Source organism: Microcaecilia unicolor, chromosome 1 (assembly GCF_901765095.1).
Source record: "Microcaecilia unicolor chromosome 1, aMicUni1.1, whole genome shotgun sequence".
Classification (NCBI taxonomy): Eukaryota; Metazoa; Chordata; class Amphibia; order Gymnophiona; family Siphonopidae; genus Microcaecilia; species Microcaecilia unicolor.
Genome location: NC_044031.1, coordinates 324,246 through 351,333, shown reverse-complemented (window position 1 = coordinate 351,333; position 27,088 = coordinate 324,246).

Below are 27,088 nucleotides of genomic sequence, written 5' to 3'. Positions count from 1 at the left end.
CTGCCAGGTACACACTTCCACATAACTCCAGGTACCACATACACAGTGTTTGCTGTCTGATGGACACATATCCTTACCCACAAGCCACATTGGTGGGGGGGGGGGGGGGGGGGGGGCCCAAGAAGGACCTACAAACAGCTGGCTCATATTTTCACATTGAATACATCAGCTATGGTATATAATGCTGAGGAGCAAAAGGGAAACAATGGGACACCCAATAGATGGATGGTTACTTCATCACAGTTGCAATGTAATACTTGTGTTAGAGAAGGGCACAAATAAAAATGGTGCTCATTATTTGCAGCTGTGATCACACTTTCTCCAGTAGTTGATCAAGGTGTGTTACATTCAAGTATTCTGGGTTTGTGTCAAACTTTGTCCCTGAAGTGACTTGCCTTAGGTGGGATTTGAACCAGCACCCTTATGATTATAAGGCTGATGCTCTAACCACTAGGCCACAGCAGCCACCAGGCTTTAGCCACCACCAGTTACTTTGGGTTGGTACCTGTACACACACCCCTCTCCCTCACCACCACGTCATAGGCCTCAGTGGCACTACCTGTAGCCACCTCGATCATTTTGTCCAGGCTACCGATGAAAAACAATGTGCATGTTCCCTACTACCTATGGAGCAATTTAGGAAGGTGTTCCATAATGTGCTATACACATCCATTGCATTAATCATTCTCCCCTCCCCCGCCTATGGACCTTGAGAATGGGTGGCCACTTCATAAATGGGGACTGGGGTACACCACATAAACAAGGAAGATGGAACCTACCGGGAACCAATACAGCACCTCCAACAGCTGGCCCACACCACTGAGGACCTGCCAACCCCACAGTACAGTGCACAGGAACCTGGTGAAAAGACAGCTACCTAACATCTGACTCCAGACTACATACATACAGTGAATGCACACTCCTTGACTATGAGCACAAAGAGAAGAGGTGTCAGACAAATGAGAGCTTACCATGAACGTCTGTTTCAAGACTGTGTAGTGCGCCTTTTATCTTCTGGAACATTAGCTGCACATCTCCCTGATTGAAATGACCCTTACCGAGGGGTGCTTGATTTGGGCCAACTGTACTAAATTCTTGGCCCCCACACACTGCCTGCTACAACCAGGCAGAGAGAATGGGAGAAAGGAAGGGAGCATCAGGGGATGTGGAAGAGAGGAAACGGAAGGCGTGGTGGCTGAGGGCCAATAATATTTCCCCCCCCCCCTTAAATACACAGGTGTACCCAAGCATACATTGCTAAACACATACCTTCATATAAGTGAGGGTAAAACCCTGTAAATGATTATTACGAACAACCGGCAAGGTTTCAGTGCAGGAAATGGCAGGTAAAATGGCAATGAAGAAAGGGAAGGCAGGTGGAGACGCCCATACTTATCTACTCATAATCGAAACCATGTGTTCCTAATCGCTATCTGAGCTGGGCACGCTTAGGAATTGTGTGTATAATTGAACAACAAACGCCCATATCAGAAACGCCTATTCCCCGTCTTAATGGGCGTTCTTGGCGCCTATATAAACGCCCACTCCGTATTTTCGATAACCCCATTGGTACAATGCCACCACGCATGCCGCCGACCCAGAAGGGTAATTTTGTTGAAGCAGAGGTGGAGCTCCTGGTGCAAGAAATACTACAGCGGCACCGGAGTCTGTTTGCTCCCACAGGGCAGAGGCTGGCTGCAACAACAAAGCAGCGCGAATGGGAGGCAGTACGGGACAGCCTGAATGCTGTCTTCCATGCTGGGAGAGACGTGGAGGATTGCAAGAGGAAGTGGCGGAAGCTGAGGAGGGATGTTCGGAGGAAGGCGGGGGCCAATCCCCCAGGCAATGACACTGCCAACCTCACACCCATGGAGCTGATGGTGCACTCCCTCCTACCCCAGGAGGGCATCCACGGGATTGGCTCCCTGGACACCTCGGGCCAGGCTGAGGACTCAGGTAGGTGTTTCATTATGCAGTTGGGGTATCTGTTGTGCTGCAGTACACTTGTGTTATAGAAGTTGGTGTCAGGGGGAGGGAGGTGAGGAGTGGGGGGCAGGAGGAGGGAGGTGGGGGGGAGTGTCTCTGGCTGTCTTTATGTATATTAACAGGCCACCTTTATGATGCTGTTGTGACCTGGTAACCCCTACTCACTAGCTCTCTACCCTTACTCCCTATCCCTACCGTTGTCATTGGGTTTCCTCTTACTTGTCCTGTGTGCCCATCTTTATTGAATTGTAAGCTCTATTTGAGTAGTGGTAGTGGTCATGTGTGTTATAGGAGCAAGCAGACAGGGTGGGTGCTGTGTGTGTGTGTGAGCACCCCCAATATTGAGGAAAGATCATGTAGCTGTGCAGGGAGGAGTGTTGGTCACTGGGCTTAGCACCCCCAATACTACTTTCCAGTTGGCTCCTATGGGTGTGTGTAGGTTACTACTGTGGCAGAACTTTGGGGGCCTTCCTTCCCTACTACTCCCTCCTATTTTCCCATTAACAAAATGTGCCTAGTTCCTCCTGTGACCTCTGTGATCTACTGAGTGTGGGCCACATGCATTCAACTGAAGGAGCCTGTAATGGGGGTCATAAAGCAGTTCTATGCAGTTTAGCAAGTCAGTAGTAACACAACACATGCTGCAATGTTGTTCAATTTAACAATTATACAACTAACAGCTTGTCCACAACGTTGTGAGTGGTGTTCTTCTCTTGGCTGCTCATCCACCACCTCTACCCAGCTGCCTGTGGGCCTCTCTCTTTCGCACCCGTGTCAATTCCATTCCTCCTCACCATCTCTTTGCTGGGTCATCAGGTTGGGGGGACATGCCAATGTATATGAATGCTGAAAGACAAAAGTGGGTTATTTGCACCAACACTATTCCTCACTCTTGTGCTATACAGGTGATGACTCAGAGGAGGCTGGCCCTAGTGGCCTGCAAGGCCAACGCCCTACACCAGAAGTCCAGCCTCAACCTCCACAGCCTGCAGCACCAGCAGTCCAGCCTCCACCACCTGCACCAGCTGTGCAGCCTCTGCCTCCACCACCACCTGCACCAGCTGTCCAGCCTCTGCCACCACCACCACCTGCACCAGCTGTCCAGCCTCTGCCACCACCACCACCACCTGCAGCACCAGCAGAGGCCGCACCTCCAGCACCGGAGGACTTTGGTGAGGAGGAGGGCCCAGCTCCAAGCCAGAGGCCATCCGGCCAAAGGAGGCAACTCCTGCGGCTGGCCACGGAACTACTCCGCCACAACGTGCGCTTGGAGGAGTACCGGCAGCAGAAACTGGAGCTGCAGCGCCAAGCACTGGAGGCACAGCAGCGAGCTCACCAGGAACTCCTCCAGGCGCAACGTGAAGGCCACCAGGAGGTGCTCCAGCAACTGAAACGGCTGGAGCAGAGCATCCAACACCTTCGCCCTCAGGGCACCGCACCTACTCCAGCCCCCGTGCTGCTGGAGCAGCCCCTGCCATCAACATCCTCCTCCACTGACCACCACCAACCACCAGCTAAGAGGTGGGCGTTGCGATCATCAGCCTCCGCACCCACTCCTGCAGCACCCACCAAATCTGCTCCCATTCTGGGTCCTGTGGCCAGACCACTAGAACCAACAAGGTGGCCCGATTTCCACGGTGCAGCCGAAGCCGCAGGCTGCCGTGGGGATAGGGAGGAGGACACTGGGAGCAGCAGCTCAGAAGAGGGTGAAGAGACTTCCCGTGCAGCACCAGCTGCAAAGGAAGGGCATGGGAGGGGTAGGAGGGGACGGGGGAAGGGAAGGGGAAAATGATGGGACATGCTGTAGGGTGAGGGTTGGTGGGAGGGGGGTGGGTGTGGGAGGGGGGTGGTGGTGGTGGTGGTGGTGGGGTTGAACACACACATGCACTTAATGTAAAAAATAAATGTTCACTTACTTTCACCTAAAACTTGTTTCAATGAGTCTTTGTCTTGCCCTTACGCCAAGCTGGTAGGCATTGAGCTCTGCTCTGTGGGCTGGGGGTGGAGGGGGCTCCTCTTCCAGCTCATCTGGGGCCTCTTCTGGGGGTGGCTGTGGCTCCTCTGGGAGAGGCTGTCCTCTGCGCTGGGCCAAATTGTGTAACATGCAGCACGCCACAAAGATCTTGGCCACCTTTTCTGGACTGTAGAGCAGCTCTCCTCCAGACCGGTCCAGACAGCGGAAGCGGTTTTTCAATAAACCAAAGGTGCGCTCAATGATCCCCCGGGTGCTGCGATGTCTCCTGTTGTAGGTTTCTTCTGGCCTTGGTTGTGGGTGGATCAGGGGGGTCATGAGCCATGTCCTCTGCGGGTAGCCTCGGTCACCTTTGCAGAAAAGCAGAATGAGATAGATGAGTGTGTATCGCTTGGAGCAGGTACAGGGGGGGCGGGGGGATTTGGATAGTGGGTTGTGGTGGAGGAAGCCAGGGCGGAGGGTTGCCCAGTGGAGGAGGTCTAGTATGGGTGGTACATGCATGTTGCACTTACCTAGTAGCCATCCACCAATGAACTCCCCTCGCTCGAACCTGCGGAAGATGCCCAAGTGCTGTAGGATGTAAGCATCGTGGCTGGAGCCGGGGTACCTGGCACACACGTCTAATATCTCCCCCTGGGCATCACATACAACTTGCATGTTCATAGAATGAAATGCCTTCCTATTTCTGTAGGTGGCTTCGTGTGGCCGGGGGGGTCTGAGGGCTACGTGTGTGCAGTCTATCACACCGATGACCGAGGGGAATCTAGCAAGAGCATAGAAGGCGGCCATGTTGTTGTGCAGGGCCTGGGGGGTAGTGGGAAAAGTGATGTAGTGTGAGGTGTGAGTGATAAAGGCATCCAGGAACTGGGTGAGACAGTGTGAAATAGAAGCCTGGGTGAGGCCTGTGTTAGCAGCTAATACGGATTGAAAACTGCCAGTGGCCAGGACAGAGAGAGCGGAAGTGATTTTGAGGTGGGCAGGGATGGGGTTATTCCTACGTGTCTGGGGCTGAAGGAGGGGTTTCAGCTGCTCACACAGCTGACGAATGGTGGCCCTATCAAACCTGAACCTTGTTAGACACTGCTGGTCAGTGAGTTGTAGGAAGGTGGTGCGGGGCCTAAACACTCGGGGCCGTGAATACCTCCTGCGGTGGGTGGCCTCTTCGTGTAGCATGCATGCCACAAGTGCATTAAGTGCATCCATATCCCCACCACCAGTGCAAGTATTAGGACTAGTAGTCAAACAGCAACACACACAGATCTTTCACTTCCAGCCACCACGCCCTCTGGCCACTCACTCGCCAAACAGTACAGGAACACAGAGACAAACGGAGGTCAGGGAATAGAGTATACACGTGGGAAGAGTGAATGGGGAGGGATAGGGGGAGGGGAAGGGGCGATGGAGCAAAGGAGTAGGAGTAAGGAACGGTGAAAGGGTATGACACAAAAAGAGGCAGGGCACATAGACGACCGTCACAGGTACTCAACACGCTCGGCTTTCTCTCTGCAACCACCACTTCAGCTCTTCCACCAACAATATCGCCACTCTCCAACTACACACAATCGCTAATGGGTCTAAAGACGCTTTCCCCCTTGCTCTGGTCGCTTTTATTTCGAGTCCATCATATTACGCCCATCTTCCCGCTCAACCAGAGCCATTTCGCTATTCATTATACGTTGTACCCGTCCACGTCGTATCACCGCCCCTAACACGCCCCCGACACGCCTCTTATTTGGACGTTTTTACGTGAACGTACGAGCGACACGGACGCACTGAAACATTGGTTTCCATTATATGGATTTACTCGTTTTTGTGAGATAAACGTCCATCTCCCGATTTAGGTCAGAACTTGGGCGTTTTTCTCGTTCGATTATAAGCAGGATAGTGTCCTTAAATAAAAATCAGGGAGATCACATGATGCGTCGAGGTGAGCAGACGTGAAAAGCTCGCCTCTTAGGCCCTTACCCTTTCTCCAACGGCAAAACCAGACGAAACATCCACAGAGCAACCCCAAAATTCTTCTCGGAGAGCGGATGGATCACTTTGTCACGCGCTCACCAGCAACCATGCCTGCGAAAGGAGTTAAAAAAGAGATAGATAGGCCTCGCGCGACCGACAGCAAGATGACACAGAGACACAGACGCCGATGTTCTCCGAACCCCAAATACAACAGCTAACAGAGGCGGTTCGACTAGCGATGGCGCCGCAACTTCAACAGATTATGAGCCAGCTAACATCGGTGGAATCCTTGTTAGAGGACACAACACGCCGAACTGGCGAGCTAGAGCAGCGTGTGTCAACGCTGGAAGATGAAGGCCCCAGAACAGCGGAACAAATTAAAGAGTTGCAGCAGTTAACAAAAAAACAAGCGCAACTACTCGACGACCTAGAAAACTGCTTGAGGAGAGCGAATTTACGCGTCATAGGAGTACCGGAGACAGTGCCGGAGCACCTATTATCAAACAATTTAGAAAAGTGGCTGAAAGACCAATTTGCCCTTTCAGACAATGTGGAACCGCTGTGCCTAGAGCGAGTGCACCGCGTGGGACGCCGGATGGACAATCCGCAGAGGCCGAGAGTAGTAATCTTCAAGGTACATAATTTTATCCACAAAGTGGAAATACTGCGAGGGGCCTGCCTAAAAAGAGAGGAACTCCAGTTTGAAGGCTCCCAGGTGAAGATATTTCAAGACTTTTCACAAGCCCTGCAGGAGCGAAGGAGAGCCTACGGAACAGTGTGTAAGACGCTTTCGGAGGCCAAACAGAGATTTATGTTGGTTTATCCGGCCACATTGAAAATCCATCATCAAGGCAAATGGCGCAATTTTCAATCTCCGCCGGAAGCACAGCAGTGGCTGACAGAGATACAGATAAAATGATGAAACGAAAACACACCGCCAAGAGCAATAAAAATGGAAACCAAAACACGGCCTGTAACCTCAGAAACAATGGCGATTGGATGTACATAACTGGACATAATGAGCTAAGTAGAGCGCTGGGGGAGGGGTGGGGGCCAAACATCATTGATCTCACTCTATTTCCCTTCCCATTAAGAGAGGGTAGATAGGATAGGGGGGGAGAAGAGAAGGGGGGGAGGGGGTGGAGGACGGGAACTGGGGCAGGGTGGGGAGGGATAAATATGGAACAAGGAGAGGAGTGGAGTCAGTTACAAGTACAGAAGCCATGGTCCAAGCTGGGTCAATCACATTTAGCCGGAAAAGGGGGTGGGGAGAGAGCCAACTGTATCACTGCTTTGGGTGAGGCTGGGCACCTGAAGCACAAGGAAAGACAGAAAACATTGATAGAAAGCCAGAAAGTAATTATAACACACTAATTCTACTAGGTTTGCCACCTGGAACGTAGGAGGCATCGCAACTACCATCAAGCGAACCAAGATATTAGCAGCTTTGAGGAGACATAAGGTAGATACATGTTGCTTACAAGAAACTAGGCTCACAATAGAGGAACACTTAAAGCTCAAGAGGCAATGGGTGGGCGAAGTACATGCGGCCTCCTCAGGAAACCGTAAAACAGGGGTAGCGCTACTGATCTGTAAGGGGTTGACCCCCAGATCGGAATTGGTGAAAGCTGACCCTCAGGGACGCTATGTTCTTGTACGGCTATGGTTGCAACATCGAGAGTTCCTGATCTTAGGAGTATATGGGCCAAATACATATGACAAACAGTTTCTGGCAAAAATTACACAACTATGCCTACCCTTCCACACACAGCACTTATTGGTAATGGGAGACTTTAATTTAGTAGCGGACCCCCAATGCGATTGCTCTGAACCCAAAGCAGCACACAGAGGAGGACCTAGGTCCCAGGGTCTGACCTCCTTCCAATGCACATTACATTTGGTAGATGCATGGTGCTGTCTACACCCCGACGAGCGAGATTACACACATCGCTCAAGAGCACACGGAACATTTGCTTGGTTAGACTATATCCTGATAGAGAAAACTGCGTTCTCATGGGTAACCTCTGCAACAATTGGCCCAGAGGAAGTGTCGGACCACTCAATAGTATGGCTAGATTTAGAGGCACCCCTATTTTACCAGCAGAGGAAGGGATGGCGCTTCCCGACCTATCTAGCACACAACAGAGAGTTTCAGGAACACATAAAGCAAAAATGGGAGGATTATGTACAGAATAATGAACAACACAAAGATCAACCAGACATATTCTGGAATGCAGCTAAAGCAGTTCTCAGAGGGGAAGTGATAGCTTATGTCCACGCGAGAAACAGAAAACACACCACTGCCATAGTGAGAGTAGAGCAAAATCTGAGGAAGGCTAGGAACCGCCACCTGGCACACCCATCAGCGGAAACTAGAGAAAACATGAAGGCCATACAGGTGACTCTCAACGCCCTCTTACATGAACGTGCGAGTCGATCCCTGGCCTACCAGAAATTCAGATTCCATCGCTATGGAAATAGATCAGGTACAATGCTGTCAAAATTAATTAAAGCATGGAGCCCACGAACGCCAATAGAGACACTCAAAGATGAGACAGGCCAGATACAAAACAAAAGTGAGAAGATAGCGGAAATACTCACAAAATTCTTCGCTTCCTTATATAGCCCAAGGCAGACCCCCAAGGAATTAGAGATTCAAAGATTTTTAGATCAAGCGGGCCTCACGAAACTCACAGAAAAAGAACAAATAGAGCTATCGCAACCCCTAACAATAAAAGAAATACAAGAAGTGATTAAACGCATGCCAGGGAAAACAGCGCCAGGCCCAGATGGGTACACGGGAGAATTTTACAAAATGCTACCCAATTTGTTTTATCCATCAATCTGCGAGTACTACGAACAGGTCATTGAAGACGGCCGATTTCCCATACACAGCAACACAGCCCTAATAACATTAATATTAAAGCCTGGAAGCCAGGCTAACATAGCAGACTCATACAGACCCATTTCACTACTGAACGTAGACCTGAAAATTTTGGCTAAAGTGCTAGTAAATCGCCTGGTAGAAATTCTGCCTAGATTAACAGAGGAAGAACAAGTGGGCTTCATCAAAAACAGGCAAGACGCCAAAAATGTCAGGAAACTATTATTAGCTATGTCAACCTGTCAACTCTCAGAAATCCCAGCATCCCTATATTCACTAGATGCCACAAAAGCCTTTGACCAAGTAGGATGGGAATATATGTTTGCTGTACTGAAACATCTGGGATTTGGGGGGAGATTCAACAAAGCAATAGAGGCCCTATACGCAAACCCGAGTGCGGAAGTATTAGTGAATGGCATGAGAGGCCAATCATTTGAAATTGCAAGAGGCAAGAGGCAGGGGTGCCCCCTATCCCCAGCTTTGTTCATTCTGACCTTAGAACCTCTACTAAGAATACTCAAACGAGCAACAGACATACCAGGAGTAAGGGTGGGGGGACAAATAGTCAAAACACTTGCCTTTGCAGATGACCTCATGATTATTACGACACAACCCCGAAGCGCACTCAAAGGCCTCCTTCACCAGATACAGAGATTTGGAAATCTCTCTGGGTTTACTTTAAATATGAGTAAGTCCCTAGCGCTAGACATATATCCTGAAGGGGTGTTACAAGAATCGGAAGATCTCCCTATAACCCAAGCGAGTGAGAGGATCAAATACCTAGGAACTCAAATACCACAAGATCTAGCCAAACTTTATCGGGAGAATGTCAGCCCCTTGTTGGAGTCCACAAGCGCTAAACTGAGACTATGGGAGGCCTATCGAAATCCAAGGGAGACGTATGTGTTAGGTGGGGAGAGCCTGATAGACACGGATGGGGAGAGGGATCTTGGGGTGATAGTATCTGAGGACCTGAAGGCGATGAAACAGTGCGACAAGGCGGTGGCCTTAGCAAGAAGGTTGCTAGGCTGTATAGAGAGAGGTGTGACCAGCAGAAGAAAGGAGGTTTTAATGCCCCTGTATAAGACGTTGGTGAGGCCCCACCTGGAGTATTGTGTTCAGTTTTGGAGGCCGTACCTTGCGAAGGATGTTAAAAAAATGGAAGCGGTACAAAGAAAAGCTACGAGGATGGTATGGGAGTTGCGTTCCAAGACGTATGAAGAGAGACTTGCTGACCTGAACATGTATACTCTGGAGGAAAGGAGGAACAGAGGTGATATGATACAGATGTTCAAATATTTGAAAGGTATTAATCCGCAAACAAATCTTTTCCGGAGATGGGAAGGCGGTAGAACAAGAGGACATGAAATGAGATTGAAGGGGGGCAGACTCAGGAAAGATGTCAGGAAGTATTTCTTTACAGAGAGGGTGGTGAACGCTTGGAATACCCTCCCGCGGGAGGTGGTGGAGATGAAAACGGTAACGGAATTCAAACATGCGTGGGATAGGCATAAAGGAATCCTGTGCAGAAGGAATGAATCCACAGAAGCTTAGCTGAAATTGGGTGGCGGGGGGAAGAGGGGTTGGTGGTTGAGAGGCTAGGATAGGGGAGGGCAGACTTATACGGGGTCTGTGCCAGAGCCGGTGATGGGAGGCAGGACTGGTGGCTGGGAGGCGGGAAATACTGCTGGACAGACTTATACGGTCTGTGCTCTGAAAAAGACAGGTACAAATCAAGGTAAGGTATACACATATGAGTTTATCGTGGGCAGACTAGATGGACCGTGCAGGTCTTTTTCTGCCGTCATCTACTATGTTACTATGTAATGGGACGCATAGCACTGTACAATATGGTGATAGTGCCAAAATGGCTTTACATCTTCCAGACCCTACCACTCTACCTTAAATCAGAAGATGAACAGACACTACAAAAATACCTACAACGATTTCTCTGGAAAGGCCGGAAAGCACGCATACCACTTGCAGTTCTGCAGATACCCCGGGAGTATGGTGGGCTAGGACTCTTGAATATTAGACTTCCTACAGTAGTAAGCGGAATGAGACATATTGCGGATTGGTACAGATCCACCGAGTACTTTACAGCAACAAAAATGGAGATGGAGCTGATGGGAGAAACACACTTCAGTTGCCTCCTGCATGTTGGAGGAGGCATAATGCCTAAGGAGTTGCAGAGAACGCATATACTCCCGATGGCAAAAGCGGTGTGGCAGTGGACATGCAGACACCACCACTTCTTTGGGACGGACACCCCATTCATATAGATCTGTGATAACCCTAAATTCCCACCAGGCACGCTTTACCCCATCTTCCGCCGGTGGCGGAGAGAAGGACTTATCTACATCCTTCAAGCAGTGACAGAAGAGGGACAAGTAAAGACCTTTTCAGAGCTAAAAAAACAATTCTCCCTAAAACAGACGGACTGCATGCACTACATTCAATTAAGACATTATATACAAAGCCTGCCTTGAGAATGCTTAACAGAAGACATACAGGAGGAATTATCCTCGGCATACTCCCTTCAATCACAAACTAAAGTTTCACTATCCATACACCATAGACATTTAAGAGACACAACTGAAGAACCTGATTTTCGGGGCCTGGCACACGCTTGGAGCACTGAATTGGAAAGAGCAGTGACCCCCAACTACTTCGAGAGTACATTGTGTCAATACACAAACAGTACATAGAGGAGACCTACAGGGATGTTGTAGAGAAGTCCCACCTCCAGTCAGGTAGCCCCTGTGCTACCTTGGAGGAGGGAGGTCTCCTAGAAGGAGAGCATCACCCTGGTGAAGTAGGAAGTACTCCTGTAGCCAGGACCTGCCCACCAGGGGATGTATTATCCTTTCGCACCGAGGATATATCTCCAAATGTTGCCCGGGAGGGAAAGGTTAGGACAGCTGTTGTACTTGGTGATTCGATCATTAGGCATATAGATAGCTGGGTGGCTGGTGGACGTGAGGATCGCCTGGTGACTTGCCTGCCTGGTGCGAAGGTGGCGGACCTCACGCATCACCTAGATAGGATATTATACAGTGCTGGGGAGGAGACGGCTGTCTTGGTACATGTGGGTACTAATGACATAGGAAAATGTGGGAGAGAGGTTCTGGAAGCAAAATTTAGGCTCTTAGGTAGAAAGCTGAAATCCAGATCCTCCAGGGTAGCATTTTCTGAAATGCTACCTGTGCCACGCGCAGGGCCCAAGAGACAGGCAGAGCTCCAGAGTCTCAATGCGTGGATGAGACGATGGTGCAGGGAGGAGGGCTTTAGATTTGTTAGGAACTGGGCAACATTCTGGGGAAGGGGGAGCCTATTCCGAAAGGATGGGCTCCATCTTAACCAGAGTGGGACCAGGCTGCTGGCATCGGCGTTTAAGAAGGAGATAGAGCAGCTTTTAAACTAGAAATGGGGGGAAGGCCGACAGTCGCTCAAAAGAGCATGGTTCGGGATAAGGTATCTTTCAAAGATATCACCATAACAGGGAAGATAGAGTATCCTGATAGTGAGGTTGCAAAAGAGATTGTAGTAGATCGGGTATCCTTAAATAACAATAAAAATCAGACAAAAGATTGCCAATTAATACTGTCAAGTACTAAGCATGATGTACTTAGGAACAACAAACATAGTTTGAAATGTCTATATGCGAATGCCAGGAGCCTAAGAAATAAGATGGGGGAGTTAGAATATATTGCACTAAATGAAAAATTAGATATAATAGGCATCTCTGAGACCTGGTGGAAGGAGGATAACCAGTGGGACACTGTCATACCGGGGTACAAATTATATCGTAGTGATAGGGTGAATCGGATTGGTGGAGGGGTAGCATTGTATATTAACGAGAGCCTTGAATCAAATAGATTGAAAATTCTGCAGGAAAAAAAACACTCCTTGGAATCACTGTGGATTGAAATTCCATGTGCAAAGGGGAAAAGGATAGTGATAGGAGTGTACTACCGTCCGCCTGGCCAGGACGAACAGACGGATGCGGAAATGTTAAAGGAAATCAGGGACGCAAACAAACTGGGCAACACAATAATAATGGGGGATTTCAATTACCCGCATATAGACTTTGTTAATGTAACATCTGTACACGCAAGGGACATAAGATTTCTTGATGAAATCAAGGACAGCTTCATGGAACAGCTAGTTCAGGAGCCGACAAGAGAAGGAAAAATACTAGACTTAGTCCTTAGTGGTGCTCATGATCTAGTGCAGGGGGTAACGGTACGAGGGCCGCTTGATAACAGTGATCATAATATGATCGGTTTTGATATTGGCATTGAAGGAAGTGAAACTAGGAAATCAAGTACGCTAGCGTTTAACTATAGAAAAGGTGATTACGACAAAATGAGAAAAATGGTGAAAAAAAGACTGAAAGGAGCAGCTCGCAGAGTAAAAAACTTGCGTCAGGCGTGGATGCTGTTTAAAAACACCATCCTGGAGGTTCAGGACAAATATATTCCACGTATTAGAAAAAAGGGAAAAAAGACTAAACGTCAGCCGGCGTGGCTAAACAGTAAGATAAAGGAAGTCATTAGAGCCAAAAACAATCCTTCAGAAAGTGGAGAAGAGAACCAACTGAAAGTAACAGGATAGATCATAAGGAATGCCAAGCCAAATGCAAAGCGGAGATAAGGAGGGCAAAAAGGACTTTGAGAAGAAATTAGCGTTGGAAGCAAAAATACATAGTAAAAATTTTTTTAGATACATTAAAAGCAGGAAACCGGCCAAAGAGTCGGTTGGGCCGCTGGACGAAAATGGTGTTAAAGGGGCGATCAGGGAGGACAAAGCCGTAGCGGAGAAATTAAATGAATTCTTTGCTTCGGTCTTCACCGAGGAGGATTTGTGGGGGACACCGGTGCCGGAAAGAATATTTGAAGCGGGGGAGTCGGAGAAACTAAACGAATTCTCTGTAACCTTGGAGGATGTAATGGGTCAGTTCAGCAAGCTGAAGAGTAGTAAATCACCGGGACCTGATGGTATTCATCCCAGAGTATTAATAGAACTAAAAAATGAACTTGCGGAGCTACTGTTAGAAATATGCAATCTGTCCCTAAAATCGAGTGTAGTACCGGAAGACTGGAGGGTAGCCAATGTTACTCCGATTTTTAAGAAGGGTTCCAGAGGAGATCCGGGAAATTATAGACCGGTGAGTCTGACGTCGGTGCCGGGCAAGATGGTGGAGGCTATTATTAAGAATAAAATTGCAGAGCATATACAAAAACATGGACTGATGAGACAAAGTCAGCACGGATTTAGTGAAGGGAAGTCTTGCCTCACCAATCTAATGCATTTTTTTGAGGGGGTAAGCAAACATGTGGACAATGGGGAGCCGGTTGATATTGTATATCTGGATTTTCAGAAGGCGTTTGACAAAGTGCCGCACGAAAGACTCCTGAAGAAATTGCAGAGTCATGGAATCGGAGGTAGGGTATTATTATGGATTAAGAACTGGTTGAAAGATAGGAAGCAGAGAGTAGGATTGCATGGCCAGTATTCTCAGTGGAGGAGGGTAGTTAGTGGGGTCCCGCAGGGGTCTGTGCTGGGTCCGATGCTTTTTAATGTATTTATAAATGACCTAGAGATGGGAATAACTAGTGAGGTAATTAAATTTGCTGATGACACAAAATTATTCAGGGTCGTCAAGTCGCAGGAGGAATGTGAACGATTACAGGAGGACCTTGCGAGACTGGGAGATTGGGCGTGCAAGTGGCAGATGAAGTTCAATGTTGACAAGTGCAAAGTGATGCATGTGGGTAAGAGGAACCCGAATTATAGCTACGTCATGCAAGGTTCCGCGTTAGGAGTTACGGATCAAGAAAGGGATCTGGGTGTCGTCGTCGATGATACGCTGAAACCTTCTGCTCAGTGTGCTGCTGCGGCTAGGAAAGTGAATAGAATGTTGGGTGTTATTAGGAAGGGTATGGAGTCCAGGTGTGCGGATGTTATAATGCCGCTGTATCGCTCCATGGTGCGACCGCACCTGGAGTATTGTGTTCAGTACTGGTCTCCGTATCTCAAAAAAGATATAGTAGAATTGGAAAAGGTACAGCGAAGGGCGACGAAAATGATAGTGGGGATGGGACGACTTTCCTATGAAGAGAGGCTGAGAAGGCTAGGGCTTTTTAGCTTGGAGAAGAGACGGCTGAGGGGAGATATGATAGAAGTGTATAAAATAATGAGTGGAATGGATCGGGTGGATGTGAAGCGACTGTTCACGCTATCCAAAAATACTAGGACTAGAGGGCATGAGTTGAAGCTACAGTGTGGTAAATTTAAAACGAATCGGAGAAAATTTTTCTTCACCCAACGTGTAATTAGACTCTGGAATTCGTTGCCGGAGAACGTGGTACGGGCGGTTAGCTTGACGGAGTTTAAAAAGGGGTTAGATAGATTCCTAAAGGACAAGTCCATAGACCGCTATTAAATGGACTTGGAAAAATTCCGCATTTTTAGGTATAACTTGTCTGGAATGTTTTTACGTTTGGGGAGCGTGCCAGGTGCCCTTGACCTGGATTGGCCACTGTCGGTGACAGGATGCTGGGCTAGATGGACCTTTGGTCTTTCCCAGTATGGCACTACTTATGTACTTATGTACTAAGTCTAAGATGACCTCCTATACTGAAATGGAATACAAATTTGCCATGAGAGCCCACATTCCGCCCCGCAGAGCATTTCATATGGGGATCTCACCTGATGGCGCTTGCCCCAAATGTCACATGGAAGGAGCGCGTCTGGGACATATGTTCTGGGGTTGCCCAGCTACCCAAAAATTTTGGAAGAAGGTAACTCAAGTCACTTCACAGCTGTGGGGCGCAACCTGGAAGAGGGATCCACTAATGTTGTTTGGACATTTCACGTTGTTAAGACCTATCCCAACTGGATTCAGGGGATTTATACACAGAACAGTGATGATAGTTAAAAAACTGACCCTCCTGGAATGGATTACAAATAAACCACCCACAGTCCAGCAGTGGCGTAGCTATATAATGGAGTATATGAGATTCGAGTACAGAGTGGCGATTGGCCAGCAAAACCCGAGATTCAAGGAAAAGGAATTCTATCGCATATGGACCCCGTTTTGGCAGTCTATACCTCCTGGAGGTAGAGACCGCATTCTTAACATGTAACTGATTACCACAACTAGACCATCCTCCGATAGACACTGAGAAGAGGAAGGGGGGAGGGGTTAAAAAGGGGGGGGGAGGAAATAGCCAAAGGAACCATAGATGTAGGCAAGGGACCGGAAATAAGAGATTTTTGAAGTTGTAGGAATGGTTTAAATGAAAGACTTAACATATTAATTAGGCCAAAGCTTTGTACTTTACAATAGACCAAATAACCTGAAGTAGGCAATTGGATGAGTGGAGAGAGTTATGAGACATGACAGAGACAACAAATGTACATTAGTAAGCTATAAGTGTAACTCATAATTTGTAAACTGATGTCTCACTCTGTTTAAACGTCTACTTGCCTAATAAACAAAATATTAAAATAAAAAAAATAAAAATAAAAATCAGACAAAAGATAGCAAGTTAATATTGTCAAGTACTGAGCATGATGTAAATAGGAACAACAAACATAGTTTGAAATGTCTATATGCGAATGCCAGGAGCCTAAGAAATAAGATGGGAGAGTTAGAATATATATATATATATTTTTTTGTTGTTACATTTGTACCCCCCGCTTTCCCACTCATGGCAGGTTCATGGCAGGTACTTATTTGTACCTGGGGCAATGGAGGGTTAAGTGACTTGCCCAGAGTCACAAGGAGCTGCCTGTGCCTGCAGTGGGAATTGAACCCAGTTCCCCAGGACCAAAGTCCACCACGCTAACCACTAGGCCACTCCTCCACTCCGTATTGCACTAAATGAAAAATTGGATATAATAGGCATTACTGAGACCTGGTGGAAGGAGGAGAACCAGTGGGACACTGTCATACCGGGGTACAAATTATATTGTAGTGATAGGGTGGACCGGACTGGTGGAGGGGTTGCATTGTATATTAACGAGAGCCTTGAATCAAATAGATTGAAAGTTCTGCAGGAAAGAAAACACTTCTTGGAATCAGTATGGATTGAAATTCCATGTGTAAAGGGGAAAAGGATAGTGATAGGAGTGTACTACCATTCGCCTGGCCAGGATGAACAGACAGATGCAGAAATGCTAAAGGAAATTAGGGACGCAAACAAACTGGGCAGGATATGCAGCTCATATGCAGCTCATCTGCATATCCTGCCTTCTCCGGGGTGACTCCCAGGTCCACTCCGATCCACTCAGGGCCTGAGTTCTGGGTGCCGCACGGCATGTTTCTCTTTACATTAATTTTTCTCACAGTTACTATATAAACTAAAAGACACTTTATATTAGGCTAATATTCTTAATACTGTAGCAAGTTTTAAATTATTGAAAAACTCAAAAACACTAAGATGGAGTCAACAGTCCAGCAGCAACAGGGGTGCTATCCAGTTTTTTGCAGTGAGTGTCACATGTATGGTTATCTCCCAGTTGGTGAGATGTCATATGTGTGTGCCCGATGCAAAGAGCTCCTAACTCTTAGAGAACGTGTCCATTCTCTTGAGGCTAGAGTAGAAGACTTGGTGGAGCTGAAGGAGACAGAGAGGTACATAGAGGAGACCTACAGGGATGTTGTAGAGAAGTCCCACCTCCAGTCTGGTAGCCCTTGTGCTACCTTGGAGGAGGGAGGTCTCCTAGAAGGAGAACATCACTCTGGTGAAGTAGGAAGTACTCCTGTAGCCAGGACCTGCCCACCAGGGGATGTACTATCCTCTCGCATTGAGACTATGTCTCCGAGTGTTGCCCGGGAGGGAAAGGTTAGAACAGCTGTTGTAGTTGGTGATTCGATCATTAGGCATATAGATAGCTGGGTGGCTGGTGGACGTGAGGATCGCCTGGTGACTTGCCTGCCTGGTGCGAAGGTGGCGGACCTCACACATCACCTAGATAGGATTTTAGATAGTGCTGGGGAGGAGTCGGCTGTCTTGGTACATGTGGGTACCAATGACATAGTAAAATGTGGGAGAGAGGATCTGGAAGCCAAATTTAGGCTCTTAGGTAGAAAGCTCAAATCCAGATCCTCTAGGGTAGCATTTTCTGAAATGCTACCTGTTCCACACGCAGGGCTAGGGTTACCATATGGCTCCAGAAAAAGGAGGACGGATTGAAAGCAATGGAAGTAAAACCCGGCTGGCTCAATTACTTCCATTGAAAGCAATGGAAGTAAAACCCGGCTGGCTCAATTACTTCCATTGAAAGCAATGGAAGTAAAACCCGGCTGGCTCAATCCGTCCTCCTTTTTCTGGAGCCATATGGTAACCCTACGCAGGGCCCAAGAGACAGGCAGAGCTCCGGAGTCTCAATGCCTGGATGAGACGATGGTGCAGGGAGGAGGGTTTTAGATTTGTTAGGAACTGGGCAACATTCTGGGGAAGGGGGAGCCTATTCCGAAAGAATGGGATCCACCTTAACCAGGGTGGGACCAGGCTGCTGGCATCGGCATTTAAAAAGGAGATAGAGCAGCTTTTAAACTAGAAACTGGGGGAAGGCCGACAGTGGCTCAAAAGCACATGGTTCGGGATAAGGTATCTTTCAAAGGTACCTCACAAACAGGGAAGATATGGTTTCTGGATAGTGAGGTTGCACAACAGACCGTGGTAGGCCAGATGCCCTTAAATACAACTAAAGATCAGACAAAAGATGGCAAATCAATAGTGTCAAGTACTAATCATCATGCAAATAGGAGCAACAAACATACTCTGAAATGTCTATATGCAAATGCTAGGAGTCTAAGAAATAAGATGGGAGAGTTGGAATATATTGCACTAAATGAAAAATTGGATATAATAGGCATTACTGAGACCTGGTGGAAGGAGGATAACCAGTGGGACACTGTCATACCGGGGTACAAAGTATATCGTAGTGATAGGGTGGACCGGACTGGTGGAGGGGTTGCATTGTATATTAACGAGAGCCTTGACTCAGATAGATTACAAATTCAGCAGGACACAAATCACACCTTTGAATCATTGTGGGTTGAAATTTCATGTATAAAAGGGAAAAGGACGGTGATAGGAGTGTACTACCGTCCGCCTCGCCAGGATGAGCAGGTAGACACAGAAATGATAAAAGAAATCAGAGACGCAAACAAAATGGGCAATGTGATAATAATGGGTGACTTCAATTGTCCAAATATAGACTGGGTAAATGTAACATTGGGACACGCTAGAGAGGTACAATTCCTTGATGAAATCAAGGACAGCTTTATGGAGCATCTGGTGCAGGAGCCGGCGAGAGAAGGAAAAATTCTAGACTTGGTCCTTAGTGGAGCACATGATCTGGTGGTGAGGGATGTTATGGTACTGGGGCCGCTTGATAACAGTGATCATAATATGATCAGTTTCCTCAGCAATCCTCCAGACTGTTCAAGACGCTTGAGTTATGCACTCCTACCAGCAGAGGGAGACTGAGAACACTAAAACTTCTTCTACAAGTAACCTGTGCAAACCCTCTACTAACCAGTATTTTCTCAGTCTCAGCAGAGGGTAGATGTGTGCAGCCTGTGCAGTGTACCCAGTCTGGTAGTCGCGTTTGGGGTTTCTAGGTTGGGTTGTAAATTTTATAGCACCCACACTTGGATCTCTCTGACAGGGTGTAAGGGGCTTATTATTCCCTGTGGTCGGGTCCCTCCCCCTGTGCTCTTTCTCTGGAGGACTGCTTGACCTCGGCTACAGACCTGGTTCTATACCCTTGAGGCGTTTAGGCATCAGCAACGAGGGTTTAAAAATAAATCAATAAACTTTTTTAAAAGGCGGCTAGTTGGGCTGTTCTTGTGGCAATCCAGAGATAAACGTTTTTTAAGGGCGTTCTTGACATAGGCGGTTTTGCCTATTAGTCTGTAAGAGCACAAAGCAACTGTTTGTTTTCATTGTGTTCATGGCGCGGCGTTCAGCAGCCATTATGTCTAAGCCGGTGAGGTGTCGGTTTTGCGCGAAGCGTGGCGTTGAAATGAAAGTCAGCCAGTGTTAATTTTGTGGGGAGCCTACGTTGTCAGTGCTCTTGCCTCTCGTGCTTTCCCCCTTGTCGGCGGATGTGTAGGACGGCGATGTGGCCGCACATTCCGGACCGCCAACGGCGGGGCCAGTTTTGGTGGGAAGCGCGGCCATTTTGACCTCGCGTTCCGGGTCAGCCTTGACGGAGCCGTTTTTGGCGGGAAGTGCAGCCTTTTTAGCCGCGCATTCCACACCGACGCCGGTGACCCGTTTGCATCACGTGAGGGACCTGCCGCCTCGGGAGCAAGGGGGTCCATCGCGGAGGCTGCGGGAAGAGTTTTTGGTGCTTCAGTAGTGGTGGGGGGGTCTGGTTTCCCTCCTGAGTTTGGTCTCTGTATAATGCCTGGAGAGCTGGCCCCTCTCAGGCTGTTTGTTCCCCGGAGGCTGCTAGCTCAGTGGGAGTTAAGCAGTCTCGGGTGGAGATTTCAGAGCTTATGGATATCAATAGAAATCAAACAAAATAAAACATGGAAAAGAGAATAAGATGATACCTTTTTTATTGGACATAACTTAATACATTTCTTGATTAGCTTTCGAAGGTTGCCCTTCTTCGTCCGATCTGACGAAGAAGGGCAACCTTCGAAAGCTAATCAAGAAATGTATTAAGTTATGTCCAATAAAAAAGGTATCATCTTATTCTCTTTTCCATGTTTTATTTTGTTTGATTTCTATTGATAACCTTAAGAGTGGACTAACACGGCTACCACATAAGTACATAAGTACATAAGTAGTGCCATACTGGGAAAGACCAAAGGTCCATCTAGCCCAGCATCCTGTCACCGACAATGGCCAATCCAGGTCAAGGGCACCTGGCACGCTCCCCAAACGTAAAAACATTCCAGACAAGTTATACCTAAAAATGCGGAATTTTTCCAAGTCCATTTAATAGCGGTCTATGGACTTGTCCTTTAGGAATCTATCTAACCCCTTTTTAAACTCCGTCAAGCTAACCGCCCGTACCACGTTCTCCGGCAACGAATTCCAGAGTCTAATTACACGTTGGGTGAAGAAAAATTTTCTCCGATTCGTTTTAAATTTACCACACTGTAGCTTCAACTCATGTCCTCTAGTCCTAGTATTTTTGGATAGCGTGAACAGTCGCTTCACATCCACCCGATCCATTCCACTCATTATTTTATACACTTCTATCATGTCTCCCCTCAGCCGTCTCTTCTCCAAGCTAAAAAGCCCTAGCCCAGCCTCTCTTCATAGGAAAGTCGTCCCATCCCCACTATCATTTTCGTCGCCCTTCGCTGTACCTTTTCCAATTCTACTATATCTTTTTTGAGATACGGAGACCAGTACTGAACACAATACTCCAGGTGCGGTCGCACCATGGAGCGATACAACGGCATTATAACATCCGCACACCTGGACTCCATACCCTTCCTAATAACACCCAACATTCTATTCGCTTTCCTAGCCGCAGCAGCACACTGAGCAGAAGGTTTCAGCGTATCATCGACGACGACACCCAGATCCCTTTCTTGATCCGTAACTCCTAACGCGGAACCTTGCAAGACGTAGCTATAATTCGGGTTCCTCTTACCCACATGCATCACTTTGCACTTGTCAACATTGAACTTCATCTGCCACTTGCACGCCCAATCTCCCAGTCTCGCAAGGTCCTCCTGTAATCGTTCACATTCCTCCTGCGACTTGACGACCCTGAATAATTTTGTGTCATCGGCGAATTTAATTACCTCACTAGTTATTCCCATCTCTAGGTCATTTATAAATACATTAAAAAGCAACGGACCCAGCACAGACCCCTGCGGGACCCCACTAACTACCCTCCTCCACTGAGAATACTGGCCACGCAATCCTACTCTCTGCTTCCTATCTTTCAACCAGTTCTTAATCCATAATAATACCCTACCTCCGATTCCATGACTCTGCAATTTCTTCAGGAGTCTTTCGTGCGGCACTTTGTCAAACGCCTTCTGAAAATCCAGATATACAATATCAACCGGCTCCCCATTGTCCACATGTTTGCTTACCCCCTCAAAAAAATGCATCAGATTGGTGAGGCAAGACTTTCCTTCACTAAATCCGTGCTGACTTTGTCTCATCAGTCCATGTTTTTGTATATGCTCTGCAATTTTATTCTTAATAATAGCCTCCACCATCTTGCCCGGCACCGACGTCAGACTCACACTCCTCTACTTAAGAGCTTATGGAGATACTCTCTCTGCCTGGGTCGGAGGTTGGAGTGACCCAGGAGAGGAGGATCTCTTAGATGAGTCTGGGGATCAGGATGGGCTAAGGCCTGAGGGGTAGATCTCTACTTTGAAGTTTGCTCCAGCGGCCACTCCCTCTGCGGAGGGACCCCAAGTAGATCCCTTAAGGAAGGGGATTCGGGGAGCCCTCCCGTTCCTTTCCCATTAATTCAGACATTAGAGACATATGGTTTTTCAGGAATGGTCTGGGCCGGAGGCGGCTTGCAAGGTGTCTAGGGCTATGGCACAGCTGTATCCCTTGCCTCCGGAAGATTTGGCCCTGCTGAAACCACCTACTGTGGATGCGGTGGTTACGGCGGTTACTAAGGCTATGGCCATTCCGGTGGATGGCGGTACAGCCTTACTGGATCCTCAGGATAGGAAGCTGGAGTCCTTTCTGAAACGCAGCTTTGATTTGTCTGCTTTGCAAGCCTCTGTGTGTGGGGCCTTGGTAGCCAGAGCTTGTTTCCACTGGGCAGAGAAGCTCTTGGAGGAGCCGGCGTTAGATAGGACAGGTTTGGTTCAGCAGCTGGCCAAATTGGAGTTGGGGTCTTCGTTTTTGGCAGGCACCCTTTATGATTTGCTAAGGGCTTCAGCTAAGAATATGGCTCTGGTGGTGACGGCTCGCAGGGCTCTTTGGCTTAGAGGCTGGGTTGCAGATGCGGCCTCTAAAGCAAAGTTGTGTTCCCTATCTTTCAAAGGTTCTATGTTGTTTGGAGAGGACTTGGATAAATTGAGTGGTCTTGGGGATACCAAGGTCTCACGGTTGCCGGAGTTATGGCCAAAGTCGGCTAGTCGAGGGGGTTCGGCTAGAAGCTGGTTTAAGGATGCACAGTGTTACAGGCCAGGTAGATTTGTGTCTCCTTCTAAAGGATGGTTTTTCCAGCGGACGCAGTCCTTTGGAGGGGGTCGTCGAGGAGGTCGGGACTTTCCGGAGGTGCCGGAAATGGTAATAAGTCCGCCCTATGAAGGTGTGCGGGTCCAGCCTCTGGTGAAGGTAGGGGCGCGACTTCGTCTGTTTTATCAGAGGTGGACCCAAATTACTTCAGATAAGTGGGTGCTGGAGGTCGTTCACGACGGTTATGCGCTCGAGTTCGAGCACCCTCTGCCGGATCTGTTTCTCCCCTCTCCTTGCCACTCTTGAGTCAAGTTAAAGGCTATTCAAGAGACTCTGGGTCACTTAATCCAGTTGGGAGCTGTGGGCTCCTCTGCGCGGTCTCCAGTGGTGGCTGTGCTCGGCCCATCTGAAAAAGGGCATGCTGTTGGAACCTCCTCAGTGGGTGATTCTGGTCCGCCATTTTGCACCTGAGAAAGTTGGAGACGGTGTGATGTATCGTGAGCTTGGAGAAATGTGATATGAACAGAAATTCCCCTGAAGCAGCTATGTTTAGCGAAACAGGGCTTCCCTGTCGGGACTGTTTGGAATCTTAAGATTGTTCTAGGTACGAGGCTGAACTTGAAGTGAATCGTGAAGATATCCTCAGTGGAGATAAGTACCTACTTCAAGCGATATTTTTTGATACTTTTGGACAGTTTGAAATTTTAGTCTCCATGTTATGCATTTGTGGAGGTGCTAAGGCAGTGTTTTTGTGAATTTGATATAGTGGAGTTTTTTTTGTGAAGACACATGATTGAAATAGTTCCCTCTTTAAACAAAAGGCGTGTCCTTTGAAAAATGAGGAAGTTCCGATTGTTCTGAAGTCTTTTTTTCTCCACTTTTTTCATTATCACCTGCCTTGGTTGCCCCCAAACGATACATATATAAGGTAGAATTGTTGCTATTTTTTTTATTTCAATTACCCCAATATTGACTGGGTAAATGTAACATCGGGACACACTAGGGAGGTAAAATTCCTTGATGAAATCAAGGACAGCTTTAAGGAGCAGCTGCTACAAGAACCAATGAAAGAAGGAAAAATTCTAGACCTAGTCCTTAGTGGAGCGCATGATCTGGTGCGGAAGGTAATGGTGCTGGGCCACTTGATAACAGTGATCGTAATATGATCGGATTTGATATTAGCTTTGAAGTAAGTATACATAGGAAATCAAATACGTTAGCATTTAACTTTAAAAAAGGAGACTATGATAAAGTAAGAAGAGGAAGATTTGGGAATGATACCGGTGCCGGAAATGGTATTCGAAGCTGACGAGTCGGAGAAACTTAATGAATTCTCTGTAAACCTGGAGGATGTAATGGGGCAGTTCTACAAACTGAAGAGTAGCAAATCTCTTGGACCAGATGGTATTCATCCCAGAGTACTGATAGAACTGAAAAATGAACTTGCGAAGCTATTGTTAGAAATATGTAATTTATCCTTAAAATCGAGTGTGGTTCCGGAAGACTGGAGGGTGGCCAATGTAATGCCGATTTTTAAAAAGGGTCCCAGAGGAGATCCGGGAAATTATAGACCAGTGAGTCTGACATCGGTGCCAGGCAAAATGGTAGAGAATATTTTTTTTTTTTATTATTTGTAAGAAGTTTTTATTATCCAACAAAACAGAACTTGAGATACATTGCACAAGCAGCACAGGGAGAAAAAGTACTGTTCCATTGCTATTACAAATAGTCTGCTAATATTTTCAATACTGCAATATTCAACAGTTTCAACCTTCAATAATCATCATAACAGAACTTCAAAATTTTTTGTATAGTTTTTTATTCAAACATTCCCCCCCCCTCCCCATCCTCCCCCCCCCCCCCCTTCACGCCCTCCCTCCCAAAGGACTCGGCTGGCCACCAGCTATCATCTCACTCTCTCATCATACATTCTAAACTGACAGAGCTTCAGAGGAAACATTTTCCCAGATTACGTTCCATTTTCGCATTTGATGTTTGCGCTCAGCCTTTAATCTCTCCATTTCGCACACATACCACAGTTTGTTAAGCCATTTTGCTATCGGAGGAACCCCTTTGCGCCGCCAGTGAGAGGCCACAACCACCCTTGCAGTTCCCACTACATGCTTCACCGGTGTCTGTTTACATGTTGCTAGACCTGCAATCTGAGCTGAGAACAGAAACACTTCAGGGGTCCATGGTATTGTGCTTCCCAGCTATTTCTGCAGCCTAAAGTGGACCGCCCTCCAGAATGCCCGGATTTTGACACAATCCCACCATATGTGCCCCATTGTACCTTTATGCCCGCACTTCCTCCAACACATACCCGGGGCCAATGGAAACATCCTCTGTAAACGGGCAGGTGTAAGGTACCACCTATATAGTACTTTCACTGCGTTCTCCTGTGTGGGGACATGAGTTGATACCCCTACTACACGTCTTTCTATTCTCTCCCATTCAGGTTCTCCCAAATTCACATCCAGTTCCCTTTCCCATCTTTGCCTGTGCTCACCGCTGCATAGTGATTGTTTACTTATGAGAAGGTACAGGTGACTGATCAGGCCACGAGAGGAAGAAAACTTCTCACACATCTTTTCTAGCTCTGATGTTTGACTTTGTATCACCTCCCGCACCGCTAATTGACAATATGCAAATTCACCCCCTTCTATCCCCGGGAACCTATCCTTCAATGCATTTAAAGACAACAGTGAGTCCCCTTCAAACATTTGGCCCCAGGTTCGCACCCCTTCCTCGTACCAATTAGTAAAGATCCCCTTTGTAGTGCCTGGTAAAAATAAAGGATTAAAAGCTATAGAGGTGCTGTGAGTAAGGACGCATTTTCTCTTAGGGAATAAACTGTCCCAGTAGTAAAGTGTCACCGCTATGGAGGGGCAGGCTCGTTCCTCCAGGGTTCTAAAGGGCTTCGGAAGCCACATGAGTGCGTTCAACGGTGTGTCACCTAAGGAATGTTGTTCTATATGCACCCACTGTCGATCCAGGTATTCTTGGTGCCATTCAAGTGCAGCTTTCCCTTGTGCTGCTCTGTAGTACCAGGTGAGATTGGGTACCCCCAGCCCCCCTCTCTTCCGTTCCTTATATAACAGGGCCCTTGCTAACCTTGGATGCTTTCCTGCCCAGACGAACCGCACTAACTTATCTTGCAAGGAAGCTATAAATCGCCTGGGCATCATCACAGGCAGCACCTGAAAGAGGTACAGCAGGTGGGGTAATATGTTCATTTTGAGAATAGCTATTCTTCCAAACCATGAGACTCCCAAATCTCCCCATCGCTCTAGATCCTCCCCAATAGTTTTACCTATACCTTTGTAGTTAGCATTAAAGAGTTCCGAGAACTCCCCAGTCAGGTTAACCCCTAAGTATCTAATTTGTTTAGGCGCCCATCAGAAAGAAGAAGAAATCTTTAAGGATTCCACCACGTCATCTGGGAGTGTCACATTCAAAGCTTCTGATTTTGCCATGTTAACTTTGAATCCCGACACTGCCGAGTATTCCTCTATTGCGCTCTCAAGATGTGGAAAGGTGTCTAGAGGTCGAGATATCAGCAGCAAAACGTCATCCGCGAAAAGGGCCATTTTGTGGATTCTATCTGCTATTCTGACTCCTGAGATATTAGGATCCAGACGTACATGAGCCGCAAAGGGCTCCATCACCATAGCGAACAACAGAGGTGACAGAGGGCACCCCTGTCTGGTACCTCTGTACAACGTAAACATCTCGGAGTTACCACCGTTGACCGGGACACAGGCCCTTGGGGATTCATAAAAAGCCTGAATCCACCTCCGAAACTGTACACCAAACCTCATGGTTTCCAAGACCTTATACATAAAGGGCCAGTGAACCCGGTCAAAGGCTTGTTCCGCGTCAAGACTTAGAAGACAGAGAGGTCTCTTATTTCTCTTTGCCAGATACATAATGTCCACCACTCTCTTAATGTTGTTCATTGCTTTTCGGTAGGGGACAAAGCCCACCTGATCAGGGTGGATGAGCACTGGAAGAATAGGAGCCAACCTACTTGCCAACACCTTAGCCAGGATTTTTACATCTGCATTTAGGACCGATATAGGTCTATAAGAACCACATTCTTGTTGGTCTTTACGTGGCTTAGGTAGCACCGCTATCCAT